At 41.1% G+C, this 17,424-nt stretch overlaps 1 pseudogene; it reads right to left on the bottom strand.

The window, feature by feature from the left end:
- Positions 1-13,703: 13,703 nt before the first annotated feature.
- On the bottom strand, positions 13,704-15,559 carry LOC147933177 (uncharacterized; annotated as a pseudogene).
- Between the last annotated feature and the right edge of the window lie 1,865 nt (positions 15,560-17,424).

Below are 17,424 nucleotides of genomic sequence, written 5' to 3'. Positions count from 1 at the left end.
AGACTATAAACCACGCTCTTTTTGAGTGTCCTATTTTGCGACGTATCTGAGAGATGTCTCTGGTATCGTTAGCCCTAGATGGCTTTCCCTATGGTTCAATATACTCGAACTTAGTTTTTTTATACTGGCGAGCGCCGTCTCATTCAGGGTTTCAGATATAGCTTTCCGCCTACCTTGGATTCTATGGTCAATTAGGAAGGATAGGAATAAAAAAGTTTTCCAGGGAACAGAGGCAGGACCAATTGATATTGTAAATCAGGCAGCTAATGATAAATTACTTTGGGAGGAGGCCAAATCTTTCTCAGAGAGATATCTGGTTTTTTCAGCTTTTTTAGAGGTTAGGGATTCGTTTCCTCGTTACCAGGTTGATGGATCCTGGAAAGACTTGGATCCTTTTGAGGGTCTCGGTTGGTGGTATTGTAATAGTGAGGATTCAACGCTTCTCCTCGGAGCACGGAGTCTTAGACGCAGCCCTACATCCTTGAATGCAGAGTTACAAGCTTTGATTTGGGCTATGGAGTCCCTTATGGCGGTTGGGGTTGACTGTCGAGCTTTTGAGACGGATTGTGCGGAGTTAGTCGCGATGATCCAGGCGCTTGAAGATTGGCCCGCTTTTTCGAATCTCCTGGATGATTTCTCTTTGCTCAGATCTTCTTTCCCTTCCTTTACCCTTTCTAGGATCCCATGTGGGTCCAATGTAAGGGCAGATTGTCTTGATCATTTTTCGAGATCTTTACCTTCTGAAACTTCTTTTGTAATCTCTCATCCTCCTGTTTGGGCAACCAATCGTGGAGTTCTCTTTTAATTTAATTTAATGTTTGTTGAAAAAAAAAAGAATGAACTTTTTTTTGCTGGAGACAATCAGATTTAGTCGGTGGAGACAAAAAAAAACAATAATATTTTAATAATAGGATGCAAAAAGACAAGATGCAAAAATATTTTCCATAAGCCCCCACTAACAGAAATTATTATTTTTTCCTACCTTCTTCAAAGAAGTGTTTTGTAATACCTAATAGATTATTATAAATACATTTGATCCATACTAGTAAGTAACAAAATTGTGAGGTGTGGGTGGGCTATATCTCGGTGGCGCAAATTGCAAGTCCCGTTTGGTAGGGATACAATTGAGGATTTAAAACGACAACTGGGTGCGGCTCAAGTGGATGATGCGACTTCCATAGAGGTCATCTCCGATTTACATGCTCGATTACGGGAGGCTTATCGGGATGAGGAGGTATATTGGTACTTAAAGAGTCGTAATAGGTAGATGAGAGTGGGGGATAAAAATTCCAAATATTTTCATGCTCAAACAAAGCAGAGGCGGGCCCGTAATCGGATTATCAATCTTTTTGACAAACACGAGGTCTGGTCGACGGAGGATGAGGATATTTGTAACACAGCAGTGACGTATTTTGTGGATCTGTTCACAACAATTAATCACACAATTTTTGATGCGGTTTTAGGTGAGGTTCACACGGTTATTACAGACGAGGTCAATGCGCGGCTAAAGGCCCCCACCATTGAGGCGGAGGTTCGTGCGGCACTATTTATGATGCATCCGGATAAAGCTCCTGGTCCGGATGGGATGACAGCTTTGTTTTTTCAGAAGGCATGAGGGGTTGTTAAAACGGACCTTTTAGCATTGGTCAACGGTTTCTTTGAAGAAGGAGTTTTTGATAAGGAATTAAATAGAATGCACATTTGTCTTATTCCTAAGGTGGCAAAGCCTACCCGGATAACAGAGTTACGACCTATTAGTTTGTGTAATGTGGGGTATAAGATTATTTCAAAGATCATGTGCCAACGGCTTAAGACGTTCTTACCAGGGCTTATTTCAGAAACTCAATCGGCTTTCGTCCCCGGCCGATTGATTTCTGATAATATTCTGATTGCTCAGGAGATGTTTCATGGTTTACGGACTAATCCGTCATGCAAAGGGAAGTTTATGGCGATTAAAACATATATGAGCAAGGCATATGATCGGGTAGAGTGTGGGTTTGTTGAAAGGTTACTCCGTAAGATGGGATACGAGGAGAAATGGATTGGGTGGATTATGTTTTGTGTTAGCTCGGTTGAATACAAGGTTCTTCTTAATGGTCAACCTAATGGTTTGATAATTCCGGAGAGGGGTTTACGTCAGGGAGACCCGCTGTCTCATCTGTTTATCTTGTGCACTGAGGTGTTAATAGCAAATTTTCGGAAAGCGGAGGAGGATAAGCGGATTACAGGAATTAAGGTGGCCAATCAATGTCCGCCAATTACGCACCTGTTGTTTGCGGATGATAGCCTCTTTTTTTGCAAGGTCGAAAGAGAACAATGTGAGGTAGTGTTGGATATTCTGCAGAAGTATGAGGCTGTCAGATCAGCAAATAAATTTTGCAAAATCTTCTATTCAGTTTGGGCATACGGTTGCTGAGGACACAAAGGCGGAGCTGCAGGGAGTACTTGAAATAACAACCTTGGGTGGTATGGGGTCCTATCTGGGGCTTCCGGAGAGTTTAGGTGGGTCTAAAACAAAGGTTTTTCTTTTGTTAGGGAAAGGATGCAGAATCGGACTGGTTAGCTTAGGAAAAATTGTGTTGTAGTAAACAGTTTGGTGGATTGGGTTTTCGGAACGTGGATGACTTTAATTCCGCTTTATTGGCTAAGCAATTATGGCGACTGGTTGAGGCTCCAGATTCTTTGTTCGCAAGGGTCTTTAAAAGTAGGTATTATCGGAAGTCGACTCCCATGGAACAGGTTCGTTCATACTCCCCCTCCTATGGATGGGGGAGTCTTGTCTCTGCTCACTCTCTGGTTAACAAAGGACTTATTTAATGTGTTGGTTCTGGTGACTCCATTTCTGTATGGACTGATCCCTGGATACCGGCTCAATTCCCGAGACCAGCTATCAGCAAGGGTCCGTTTAAGGATCCTTCTCTTAAAATTTCTCACTTAATTGATCATCAAACAAAACTCATGGCAGATGGATTTGCTTAATGCGCATTTCGATCATGTTGATGTTGAATTGATAAGGGCATTACCTTTAGGTAGCTGTCCGAAGGCAGATTCTCTCGGTTGGCATTTTACAAAGAATGGGAAGTATATGGTTAAGTCTGGATATCATACAGCATGTATGTCGGTTTTAGGGCCTTTTCAGCCCCTTGGGGGTGGTCCGGAGATTACACATCTCTTAGCTAGTGTATGGCAGATTCGGTGTCCGCCAAAAATTCAACATTTTATGTGGCAGGTCCTGTAAGGGTGTATCTCAGTTTCACATAATTTAGGTCGGCGTGGTATTGCTTGTGATCTTGGTTGTGCTTGCTGCGGTGCTGCAGAGGAAACAGTCAATCATGCGTTGTTTCTTTGTCCACCGGCATGCCAGGTTTGGGCGTTATCTCAGGTACCGGTGGGACCATACTCATTTCCGATGGAGTCCGTGTATGCTAATATGGATCATTTTCTGGGCCCTAAGAGTCAGGTCTCCCAGGTGGCGGCTTTCACATGGATTTTGTGGTATATATGGAAAGCCAGAAATGGCCGAGTTTTTGAGAATATAGATGAGCGGCCAGATGAGGAGATTCGGGTAGCAGAAGGCGAGGCGTTGACATGGCAGCAGGCTCAGGAGGAGAGTGAGGATGATGCTCTTGTAGGTCACCCTCCTGGCCCCTCCATTCGTTTGAGGGTGGATGCAGCTTCACTTCCCAATGTCTTCTCAGGCTACCGCTGTTTCGTAGATGGTTCTTGGAAAGCTGTTGATATGTTTGCAGGCGCAGGTTGGTACTGCACTCAGTTTCAGGATCTGGCACCACGCATGGGAGCTTCTAATTTTCGACCGAACCTTTCCCCCTTGCATACTGAAGTCGAAGCTTTCATTTGGGCCATGCGGTGTATGATTGGGCATGACTTCCGCGATGTGGCTTTCTACTCAGACTGTTCAGACCTGGTGAAGATGGTGTATTCGCCACACGACTGGCCGGCTTTCTCGACTTACCTTGACGATATCGAGATAGACAGGGAAGAATTTTCTTCTTTTTCTTTATCTTTTATTCCTAGAATTGCAAATGTAAAAGCAGATTGTTTGGCACGCTATGCACGCACATCTTCGCATGATGTTGTGTATGTAAACAATCTCCCCTCCAATTGGCTCGTTTGAGCTAATCTTTTGTTGACCAAAAAAAACAAGTAACAAAATAAAAATAAATCAAATATCCAATTACAAAACATTCCACCATTTTACTCGAATTGCACGACTATAAATATAAAAGTGTTAAAATAAATATAGATGAAACCACCTAAATTAGGTTTGTCAAATTATAAAACAGTATAATAGTTTATAACGTTTTTAAAATTATAGTATACTCATTTAATTATAAAAAATAATAAATATATATTTTAAATACATTGTAAATAAAAATACAAAATCACAAAAACAGTATAATATTTTACTAAAGTAAATTATATGAATAATAATGATATTTTAAATTTTTAACCTGCGGACAAATAATAGATATACACAATAGGAATTATACAATATATTATACTTTAAAACTATAGTACATTTAAAAATGTAAAACATATTATTTACATATATAGATAAAATGATAAAAAAATTAATTTATACATCTCTAAACAAAAATATAGTCATGCGGTGTACTGTAGATGAATATCTAGTTACAACTAATTTTTCATCTAAATAATAATAAATGAGAGTTCACGAAAATGTAATATCGCACATATGAATCATTTAACATTTACCATTTAACTGATACTAATATTATAGATATATTTTAAAAAACAAATTAGGAAAATTTACAATAATTATGTTTATTATTATTATCTTTACAAACATTGGCTAAAAATAAGGTTGGATAAAATTAATATATGTAGTAAAATGAAATGAATACCATCTTTAAAAAAAATTCTAGAAAAAAGAATTGTCAGAATTTTTTCTTTTGGGGCAAACCGTGTTTTCATATGTTAAATCTTAAATTTTTAAGCTGTTAAAATTTGTTTATTTCCTGATACGGAGAAAGTTTATAACAGTCCAAGCAAGTGACATAACTAAAGGGTGAAACAGCATTATGAAAAGTAAAATGTAATTAATTATGTAACAATGAGCGTAGATTCATCTAATCACATGAAGCGACTTCAAGTAACAATAGTTTTTGAAATTATATAAATCACAGTGGAGTTCATGAGAAGTTCTAATACTAACTATATACACTATTACATATACAATTCATAATTCTAACAAATCAGAGATTTGTTAAACAGCTGAAACAAACTCCACCACCGCCTAGTCCATGTATCGCAGATTCGGCCTCCTAACCCGTACAGGCCTATCACACCGTTCAGGCCCACTAGGCCCATCAGCCTATCAGGATTTTGAAATAACATGTTTTATCCTTGGATTTAAATCCTTCTATTTTACACTTGCAAATCCATTCAAATCCATTTAAAACATAATGTGGATTTTGAAATCCAAAAACAAATCATTAAATGAATAACATAGGACTTTAACAAGTATTTATAAATCATAGAACCAATAATACCTCATTTTGATAAGTATTTTAAAATCAATGATTGAATAACACATGATTTTTGTCTGGATTTCCAAATCCATTAAAATCATAGAACCAATAACCCCCTCTTAGTATCAAACACTTAACGAATTTCCAACCTCTTTTCTCTTTATGGTATCTTTCACCAACAAAACCTGACAATGACATAAAGAAAGAACCACAACCTTGGGAGAATTCAAAAATGTTAAGTGATAGAGATTGATGAGAGTTTATGAATGGAATAATTAATATTTACTCTCATAATAATTACAATGAATTGCATATGCTTATATAGGGAATAGAATGAGAAGCTAATTAACCTAGTTTATATATATAAAGATATAGTAATTATTAACAAATATATTCTAGAATATTCTAGACATTCTTATACATCTACACGCTCCCCTCAATCTCAAGGCGGTGATGAAGAGACGGTGGAATCAGCGGTTTGAGAATGAGGGGGTGTGTAGAAGTGTAAGATAGTCTAGAATATTCTAGAGTATATTTTTTAATAATTACTATATCTTTATATATAAAAACTAGGTTAATTAGCTTCTCACTCTATTCCCTATATAAGCATATGTAATTCATTGTAATTATTATGAGAGTAAATACTAATTTTTCCATTCATAAACTCTCATCAATCTCTATCAGGGTATCAGAGCAGGTTTGCTCCTGAGTTTAGATCTAATGATAAACTCGTTTTATTTTTTGTTAAGCCAAGTGCTTCCACATTCAAGTTCATCATGAACCTCTGAATCTAAGCTATCGAGCTTCTCTTTGTTCAAATATGTCATCATAGATCTCTGAATCTAAACCAAGTGCTTATTCTTTTTTATTTTTCTTTATTTTGTTAAAAAAAAAAATCATCAAGTTTCTTATAAGCTCTGATACCATGATAGAGATTGATGAGAGTAAATACTAATTCTTCCACTTCTAAACTCTCATCAATCTCTATCAAAGCATTATAAATCATCGAAAAAATATTGAGAAAGAACTTTTGAAATATTATGATCCCAAAGTTTGTTGGTTATTGTTTCCAGGCTACCAGGTTCATCGTCATCTTTTGTGACCATATGGGTTATTTTTCTTGACTGATAGGCTGATGGACATGGTGGGCCTGAACGGTGTGATAGGCCTGTACGGGTTAGGAGGCCAAATCCGCAGTACATGGACTAGGCAGTGGTGGAGTTTGTTTCGGTTTTAGTGTTTTGTTTTCTTGATTTTTGTTGTTTAAGATATTCTTCTTTCAGTTATGGTGTTATCTCCTGATGTTATCCTTATCCCCCTAGAATCAACAGTTCTCTTCTTTATAAAAGCCAAAAATATATAAGAAAAGAGGTAGTTCAAACTACCCATTAAAAACCTTGTGTCTTGTGTTCTTTAGACCTCTGATTGGGACCTATCAATTTGGTATCAGAGCGTTCATCTCGCTTTTGATTCGGACCACTTGTGGTGTCAATGGCAAACTTCGTTCATCAACTAAACATTGTCAGATCAGGACCACACATAGTGGTGTCAAACATGGAGGGAACTAACAAAGAGAGGATCGAAGAGTTGGACGTTAATGTCACAGTTGTTTAGGTTGTTGGTCATTTGATTTATGCTGTTTGCTTCAAAATTATTGGTTTAGGATTTGTAGACATGTTTGATATTTATTTATTCTATTGAGGCTTTTGTTTGTTTAATGTTGGTATCTTCCTCTGTTTGATTTGAATTTTGTAGGTTGTTAGTGAGTATGTGATCACTAGTTAATTATTATAATAAAAAAGAAAAATGGGTCGGGTCATTTCATGATCGACAAGGGTTACCTCCAGGCAATAAACTCACGCTTCAGACATTATTTGCTCTCGACTTTTGGACTTTTCTTACTCATAGGTCTCACACTTGAGTTTTTATTGGCTCCTTATCATGTCTTAGTCCGCATGCTATAATGTATAAGAAAAGTCCAATATTTGTCTCTCGGGTTGCCACCCTACAACGCGCCCCCGAATCGTCATCCAAAGATGATATACCAATCCTACTCTCAAGCCAGTAAGTCTCAGAATATGAGGATGTTGGGAGTGTCCTAAAATCATTTGTACTTACTCTTGTATAGTCAAGGTTTGAAAGTCATATAATATTTGATGATTATAACGTTTTGTGTAACATCCGCGAACCAATTTTTAAGGTTTTGGTGTGGGTGTCGATCGACACCCTTGGTGTATCGATCGACACCATGTTTTCTGGTTTGGTCCGGTTCGTTTTAATTGCTGTTTGGTTCGGTATGATTCAAGGAAAATCCCTAAATCGTGTTATAAGTGGAGAAGCGACAAATTAAGGGTTTTAGGGTGTCTTGTCGCCGTTTTCAGAGATAGAGAGAGAGGAGAGAGCCTATTGTTGTGTGAAGGAGATTAAAGGAGAAAGATCAGAATCGTTAGGGTTTGGGAGGAAACAGTTTCGGCATATCAAATTGTTCTCAAAGGTAATGAAATTTGGTAGGTTTATTCCCAAGTCTTTCATCGTCATTCGCCTTTTTATAGAAGTAGATTTGGATTTAAACTCGATGAGTTATTGGCAGTTTCGTGAGACACGTTTTCTCAGACGCGAGTTGGGACCATCGGAGATTGTAACTGAGATCGTGGTCTCGTGTGGTGCCTGATCGTGCTGAAATTTTGTGGGAAGCTTCGTGACGTCTAGGGTAGCTTTTCACCATAGCGATTTGATAGTTAACGGTTGGTTTTTATTTTAGGGTTTCGTCTTTGAGACTGTTCTTTTCTAATGTTTCTGTCCAGTTTTGCTATAAGTCGTTTTTGGTTGTGTGGCTTGTTGTAGGGCGTTTCTGGGCTGTTTCAGACGTTAGGAGGGTGTCAACTGGTTGTATTGGTTGTTATAATCAGTTGATAAGGTGAGTGCTTGACCATGGTTGATCTAAGCATGAGATCTCTCTTGTTTGGGTGTTTTCTTTGCTGTTTGTGTTGTTTTGTTGCTTGGGTTCGTTGCTTTTGTGATTCCCAGTGATTTCCGAGGTAATTGGGTGAGTTTGAGATGGATTCGAGATAATTTGGAAGGGGAGTTCGACGTTCGTGTTCGCGCAGATCGTGTCTGCAGAAGAGGCATCGGTCGACACCATTGTTTGTAGTATCTATCGACACCGTGAGGCATCGGTCGACACTGGTCTCAGCCGAGACTTGTTTTCCTGGTTTGATGTATTGTTGTGTGTTGTTTGTTTTGCTTAAACATGAGGGTCTCATATGCTTGTGTGTATAACCTAATAGATGGGAGGACGGCCTCACTAAGTATTTATGATAATACTTACGCATCTCAATTGTTGTTTGTGGTGTGCAGGTAAAGGCAAAAGTGTGATCGTGGAATCATGGCGATGAGGAGGAGGATGATCTAGGGTCTCGTTTGTGTGTTATTGGATTTGTTGGTTATGTTGTTGGAACCTTGGTTAGTGTTATGGTAGGTTGCCGGATAGAATGGTTAAGAATGTTATTGTATTGATGATTTGTTGGTTTTGTATTATTGGTATGTTTCCGCTGTGCTTAATGTTATTGCTGGTTTAATGTTGAGTTGTGGTTTGGGTTGGTTAATTAAGTAGTATGGGATGCTTAATTATATATTGTTTTTAATTATTAAAAAAAAAAGGGGTCGGGTGACAGCTTGTCCTGCAGATCAATTGGTGACAGCTTGTCCTGTGGGAAGGTTGTTAAAGGGTGGGGACCAGGGTTCGAGGAACGCCTGGCGCACCAATAACCTACTGTAGATTTGGATGAATAGTTCCATTTGCCCAGTGAGGGGTTAGGATCGATGCCCTGCAGGGCCAGCTTCGGGGATCCCACTAGCCCACCGCTAGCTTGCCCCCATAGGCTGGCCCTGCAGGGCATCGATCCTAACCAATCACTGTGGATATCCAAATCCACCAGTAGGTTATTGGTGCATCAGGCGTTCCTCGAACCCTGGTCCCTCACCTTTTAACAACCTTCCCACCGACAAGTTGCCACCAATTGATCTGCAGGTCAATTGGTGGCAACTTGTCGGTGGGAAGGTTGTTAAAGGGTGAGGGACCAGGGTTCGAGGAACGCCTGATGCACCAATAACCTACTGGTGGATTTGGATATACACAGTGATGGGTTAGGATCGATGCCCTGCAGGGCCAGCCTATGGGGGCAACTAGCAGTGAGGCTAGTGGGGTCCAGGACGGGTTGTCACATTTTGCTAGAAGCCTCATATAATCAATGACTTTAGAAGTTCATTACAAATATTATGCTTTTGGGTTAGCAAAAGAGGGAAAAACGGTCTCGAAGAAGATGATCAGAGAAGAGATCTGATAGATCATCGGGAAGAGAGAGGCGGAGAAAGGCAGAAGAGGACATCACCAACCAGAGGAAGAAGGTGGTATGGGAGAGGAAGGTACATTGACATCTCACCGAGAAGATTTTCGATCCAGTCGCGAGCAGAGAGACGTCACTGATAGATGGATCTGTCTTTTTAGGACTCGTGAACTAGTCAGGAAAGCGAGCAAAGGGAAACGAATCCAGAGGACAAACAAGAAAGTTAACAAAAAAGCTGAAAGCGAAACTAATATGTCCGACGCCAGCGAGCCACGCTCTACCGGCGTCAGAAAAGGTGGGGGAAGAAGCTGTCTCAATTTGGGAGTCCATAAATATTTACTTGATCTACTTCACCTTACTACGTCTTCTCATTTTCTTGCTCTAATAATTGCATTTCGATTCTTCGTTGATTAAAAACATTTACAAACCAATGAACAAGTTAAACATTAAGGGTTTCATTGGTAACCTTCAACCGCCTTGTTTGCAAACGAACCATCTTGAAGGTTACCAATCAACATGGCGATTGGAAGAAGCGGTTGGAGTAGGTGGTTGGAGAAGATAGTTGAAGAGAGTGGTTGGAAGGGGGGGAACGGGCGGTTGCCAACCGCCCCAAAAACAAGGCGGTTCGTTTGCAAATGAGGTGGTTGGATTTTTAAAAATATTATTCATATATATTATTTTCTAAACGAATTTATAAAAATAGAAATAATTTTTTTCTGAAATGTTTTCATATTTTAATTTATTTTATATTATTTTCTATAATAACTTGTTTACTATTCAACCGCTCAGTGCCGGCTTAGATAGGAGGACAAGCGGCGCGACCGCCCCGAATTCATAGATTAAGGAGACAAATAATTTTTATTTTATATTGGAAATTTGTAAGATAAAAAGGACACAAATAAGAAATAATGTAAGATAAAGGGGCACAAGAAAAAATAATGCAAGATAAAGGGGCACAAACAAATAATGTTAAGATAAAAGAGGCAAAAACAAAATTTGTAACACAAAAATAGTCCATTAAAACATGTTTTAAGGATTTATTTTTATGAGTCAGTAACCAAAAAGACTCTTTATCTTCCATAATTATCTCAACTGTCCATAATTATCTCAACTGATTCCAACCGTAGACGAAAATAAATTTTTATAATCTTGACTATATATTATCTAAATGAAATCCATATTTTTTAACATGTAAGAGAGGTTCAAAAAAAAAATTGGTCTTTTACCAATCAAAACTATTACTTAACCACTTACTTTAACTTAACCATTTTTTTCTTTCATCTTTTCTAACCGCCTTCTTTTTAACCACCATCTTTACAACCGCTAAAATTTTTTTAACCGCCTCGTTTAAATGGTGTTACCAATCGTAGCCTAGGATTAATTAAAAACAAAAAATTATCTACCGGTTTCTCTCCCATCGCAAAAAGTCACAACTCGTGACTCTGGTTTCTGGTGTAGAGGCGGAAGCTTTAAAGGGGAAGAACGCCGGATGCTCTGTTTTAGTGAGAAAAACAGAGTATGGTGGTAACGAAGGGTGTGACGGGAGGGACGAACGGATCAGTGACGGTAACACAAATAAAACAAGAACGGATCGAGAGTCCTCCTCTCAGGGCTTGACACAAGCTCTTTGGGCAATTAAGATTGCCTCTTTTGGGTTTTTTTATTCAACTTCAAATCAATGATATTGATACAGAGATTTGTGACTCTATTTAAGGCCAAAAGAAAGATATGATCTAATCCTAACTCTAAGACGTTAAGATATCGAGTTTATCGTAAACAAAAGAAAACCAAATGAAAAATAAAACCAATAAAATAAACTTATTGAACACGCTACAGAACACCGACTCAAGTGGACAACAAGGTAAGCAATGTGCGCTGTATCAGGTATCCCCAGCTGGGAGAGGATTCGACCACGAATCCGGTGAGACGGTATCACCGAGATACGGAGACAAATACTTGACATTAAAGACATCGGACGTGTTCATATGCGGTGGCAACCTCAAACGATAGGCATTTGGATTAATGCGTTCCAACACTTCAATGGGACTGAGACGACGAGCCTTGAGCTTGTTGTACTCACGAGCAGGGAGACGGTCCTTGGTGATAACAACCCACACCAAGTCGCCAGGGTTGAACAAGAGCTCACGACGTCTAGCATCCGCCGCGACTTTGTATTTAGCTGTTGCAGACTCGAGATTTTCCTTGGCCACCTTGTGGACATGTTCCAACTCCGTGACGAAGTCGACAGCCTGGCATGGAAACGCGTACGATCGGGAACGGCGGTAAGGTCCAAGGGACCACGAGGAACAAGACCATAAACAACCCGAAACGGACTGAAGCCTAAACTCCGATTATCAGCATGGTTGTGAGCAAATTTCGCTGACACAACATAGAATCCCAACTGCGAATATGATCTCCCACCAAACACTGCAACAAACTGCCCAAGGATCTGTTAGTAACCTCCGTCTGACCATCACTCTGCGGATGGTACGCGGTACTCATATCGAGAGAAGTACGCAACATCTTCCACAAAGACCTCCAAAAATGGCTAAGGAAGCAAGAATCACGGTCCGATACAATAGACAAAGGGAGGCCATGCAACCGATAGATTTCCCGGAAAAACAGTGTGGCAACATGAACGACATCCAAAGTCTTCTTACAGGGAATGAAATGAGCCATTTTGGAGAACCTATCCACCACTACAAAAATGGAGTCGTGACCCCTCTGTGTGCGAGGCAGGCCGAGAACAAAATCCATGCTCAAGTGAGTCCATGGCTGATCCGGGATAGGTAAAGGCCAGCATTAGAAGCTCTGCCCTTGGCCTTTTGACATACATGACACCGAAAAACAAAACGTTCGACATCACGACGCAAGGAGGGCCAAAAATAGGAAGCGGTAACAAGACTCAAAGTCCTAGCATGGCCAACATGGCCTTCATTATGCAGTTCACAAATTATTTGCAAACAGAGATTGCAATCAGGAATACAAACACGCAATCCCTTAAACAAAAAGCCTTCATAGATAGTAAAATCACCCGGCAGCCCTTGTTCAACATCATTAAGGATAGGTACAAAGTACGGGTCCGACGAATAGAGGGCAGCAAAGGTCTAAAAACCCGGAACTGTAGAGTGGATGGAGGACAGTAATGTGTGTCAACGACTTAACGCGTCAGCGACGCGATTAGTCTTCCCCGCCTGGTGCCGTATGGAGAACGTGAACTGTTGAAGGAAGGCGATCCACGAAGCATGACGAGCAGAGACCTTGGCTTGGCTGTCCAAATGACAGAGAGGGTCATGATCGGTGAAGAGCTCAAAATCACGGTGGAACAGATAATGCCTCCAATGACGAATAGCTTGAACTATCGCATAAAATTCAGAGTCATAGGTACTGTACCACAGACGCGCTCCTTAAAGTTTCTCGCTAAAGAAGAGATTGGCTTCCCCTGTTGACTAAGTACAGCCCCAATACCCAATTTAGATGCATCGCAGTGCAACTCAAAGGTAAGAGCAAAGTCAGGTAAGACTAGCACCGGAGCGGTTGTCAACTTCTCCTTGATAAGAGTAAATGTTGCAGCTGCTTCCTTGGTCCAAAAGAATTGTCCTTCTTTCATGCAACTCGTGATAGGTGCCATGATTTTGCTGAAATGAGGAACAAAACGACGATAGAACGACGCCAAGCCGTGGAAGCTACGAACCTCGGTGAGAGTACGCGGAACAGGCCAAGACTTAACCGCTTCAACCTTGGCACGGTCGACCGTTAAGCCTTTGTCGGAGATCACATAACCAAGGAACTGGACCTCTGTGGTACCAAAATCACATTTGTGACGTGCAGCAAAGAATTTGTCTCAACGCAAAATAAGAAGCACGACACGGAGATGCTGCTCGTGTTCAGCCAATGATTTACTGAATATCAGGATGTCATCGAAGTAAACGACAACAAACTTGCCAATAAATGGTCTCAAGGCTTGGTTCATGATGCGCATGAAAGTGCTTGGTGCGTTAGAGAGGCCAAACGGCATTACAAGCCATTCGAACAAACCCTCGCGTGTTTTAAACGCAGTCTTCCACTCATCACTGGGACGAATACGTATTTGGTGATAACCACTCTTCAGATCAATTTTGGAGAAGATGGATGCTTTACCGATCTGATCAAGGAGGTCATCTAAACGCGGAATGGGAAAGCAATAAAGCACCATGATCTTGTTAATGGCACGGCTATCTACACACATACGCCAAGTGCCATCCTTTATTGGAATGAGCAACGCTGGTACCGCACAAGGACTAAGACTCTTACGGACATACCCCTTGCGTAAGAGATCTTCAACTTGACGGCATAGTTCTTCGTGTTCGGGAGGGCTCATACGGTAGTGAGGTCGGTTGGGTAATGTAGAACCAGGAGTGAGGTCGATGTGATGTTGAATGTCTCGCAGTGGGGGAAGACCATCGAGGAGGTCAGTCGGAAAGACATCAGTGAATTCAGATAGCAAGGCCTCAAATGTGGGTGTTGTGCTAGTCGTGGTTGTGCGAACAGCGGTTGTAAAGACAGCTAGTGCAATGCCCTCCAACTTGAACTCCTCCGTGAATGCTGCATAAGAACACAACATATGCGATGGTTGGGAGACAGACGGAGGTAGGGTCAGCCGAGTAAAAATTAATGGACGAGTAGCGGTCTCTGTTTTGGGAGGTGCCGGATTGCAAGTTAATTCAGGAGAAGGGTGGAGAACAATCTGATGTGTCTCCTAAGTAAACTTGTACGTGTTCTTGGCACCATCATGTATAATTTTGCGGTCATACTCCTAAGGTCGACCCAAAATCAGGTGGCTCACATCCATCGGAGCAATGTCAAAATAAAAATTGTCTTTGTAAAAAGGAACAATGGAAAATGGCACGAGTGTGCAATGTGAAACTCGTAAGTCCACACCATCATGTAACCAAGTGAGGGAATATGGACAAGGGTGAGCTTCGACCGGTAACTCAAGCTTGCGGACCGCCATCTCAGAGATCACGTTACGACTGCTCCCAGAGTCAATGATAAATGTACAAATGCGTCCCTGAATAGTGCAAGTGGACTTAAAGATGTTGTAACGGAGCCAATTGTCTTTCCGTCCCAGAGGAGCAACACACGAACGTCGAGAGACCAAAGAAACGCCTGTATCTCCATAGGTGGGATGTTCCTCTTCGCTCTTAACACCCTCGCACTCCTCTGTAGAATCATACACATCATCAAGGTTATCACCTCTGTACGACGTTGTTGATTGGGGCAAGCTGTTTGACGATGACCAGTTTCTCCACAGGAAAAACATCTAAGTGCATTCTGTGTAGATCGCTTCACACCATTCTCTTCCTCTCGAAAGCCAAATATTGGTTCAGTTTTACTTTGCTCCTTGGTGTCTCTCTGCGACTGAGGTGAGTAAGAAGTACTCTACTCAGGAAAACGAGGCTTCATCGTTGGTATGTTCCACGACGAAGAACGCAAGTGTTGCTCGAATGAAGCAGCGCGACGGTGAGCTTCAGCGACCGTGGTTGGATCAAATTGAGCGAGAGAACTCTGCAGTTGAGGTTGTTGACCACCAATGAACCGAGACACCCATTGAATCTGACTATCAGCAACGTCATTACGTGTAAGCAACACGTAAAATTCTTCAGCATATTCGTCGACAGATCGAGAACCTTGCTTCAAATTCTGGAGTTTGGTGTACATTGTCCGGTGATAGTTGTGAGGCATGAACGTGGCTTTAAGTTTGCTTTTAAGCTTGTCCCACGTCTGGATCGCACCTTTACCATTCCGCGATCTGGTGATCTTTGTTTGTTGCCACCACGAAGCTGCATGACCACGAAATTTTGTGGCTACTAGGGACACGCAACGATCATCAGGAACATTTATGAACTCGAGCATCTCTTCGACAGAGACGATCCAATCCAAGAGAGAATCACCACGAATACCGCCGTGGAACTCAGGGATGTCGAGTCGAAAACTGGCTTCCTAGTGGGTGTCAACGTATCGATTGTCTTGGGGACGAAACAGGGCAAGATCTCGCGGTTGTTGAACCTGATCGTTGGCTGGATTATTTTGTTGGTTACGGGTTATTGGCGATGGCAGCAAGGGGAGGCGGGTTTGTGGCACCATGAGCTTGAAGCACAGCCTTTGTTAACGCCGTGATGGAATTCTGCAGGGCCGTTTGTGATTCAAGCAGAGCATCACGAAATTCCCTCCAGTTGATGACGTTCTCCGGTGGATTTGCACCGGCTTCTTCAGGCTTAGGGGGCATGGTTTGGCAGATCAATACTCAATTCCAGGAACGACGAGACTCTGATACCAACTAGTGTAGAGGCGGAAGCTTTAAAGGGGAAGAACGCCAGATGCTCTGTTTTAGTGAGCGAAACAGAGTATGGTGGTAACGAAGGGTGTGACGGGAGGGACGAACGGATCAGTGACGGTAACACAAACGAAACAAGAACGGATCAAGAGTCCTCCGCTCAGGGCTTGACACTAGCTCTTTGGACAATTAAGATTGCCTCTTTTGGGTTTTTTTATTCAACTTCAAATCAATGATATTGATACAGAGATTTGTGACTCTATTTAAGGCCAAAAGAAAGATACGATCTAGTCGTAACTCTAAGACGTTAAGATATCGAGTTTATCGTAAACAAACGAAAACCAAATGAAAAATAAAACCAATAAAAGAAACTTATTGAACACGCTACAGAACACCGACTCAAGTGGACAACAAGGTAAGCAATGCGCGCTGCATCAGTTTCTCTCCCAGGAACAAGTCTCGAGACTTCTAAAAGCATTTATCCTTTTCAAAAAAGTAGATCTCACCAACTCTCTTTTATCTAAGACAAGAAAGTTTCCTTCTTTTCCCTTTGCTTCCTAGGTTCTGACCGAGTGAGGCTTTGGTTTGATAAGAAGAGTTAGTCCCCCCTTGCACATGTTCACCATCCTTACCCTATTTCAAGCTTACCTAGTCATTTTTTCTCTAGGCATCGTCTCTATTCTAACTATACCTGTGACTTCTTTCCTGATGTCCCCATCAGTGACTTTTTACCTCTATCCCCGTCCCTGTTAAGTTCAAACGTACGACATCAAAAGAGTCAAAGTTAGTACAAAACATAAGGAAAATTCTTTGTTACATTTGTTGTTTTCTTCTAGAAGAATGTCCTGCTCAGGCAGAGCTCAATACTTACTGTATTTTTGGTGATGGTGCTTACCTGTCTTACTTGTCTAGCCTTTAGCTAAGAATTGTATCATGCTTTGATGGCGTCTCAAACACAACCTGTTAACTTCCGCCATGGGAAAGATGTGGAGGAAGAGGATGACATTGTCATACTGCCTGAGGTGGATAACTCAGCCCTCATTGCAAGGTACAAACGAAGCCTTGTTGGCAGTATGTTCCACCAAGGTGGAAGGAGCATCTCTGCTATGGTGGCCCTCCCGCCTAAAAAACATCTGGAATGTTGCAGGACACGTTCGAGGCATATCTCTTGGGAAATCAAGATTTAAGTTTGACTCCGAATCTGAAAGAGACTTACAAAATGTTTTTAATAAACGACCTTGCCATTTCA

Source organism: Camelina sativa, chromosome 12, assembly GCF_030686135.1.
Source record: "Camelina sativa cultivar CO46 ecotype springtype chromosome 12, ASM3068613v1".
NCBI classification, from domain to species: domain Eukaryota; kingdom Viridiplantae; phylum Streptophyta; class Magnoliopsida; order Brassicales; family Brassicaceae; genus Camelina; species Camelina sativa.
The sequence above is the reverse complement of the archived record's forward strand: the minus strand, read 5'-3'. Positions and strand labels throughout refer to the sequence as shown.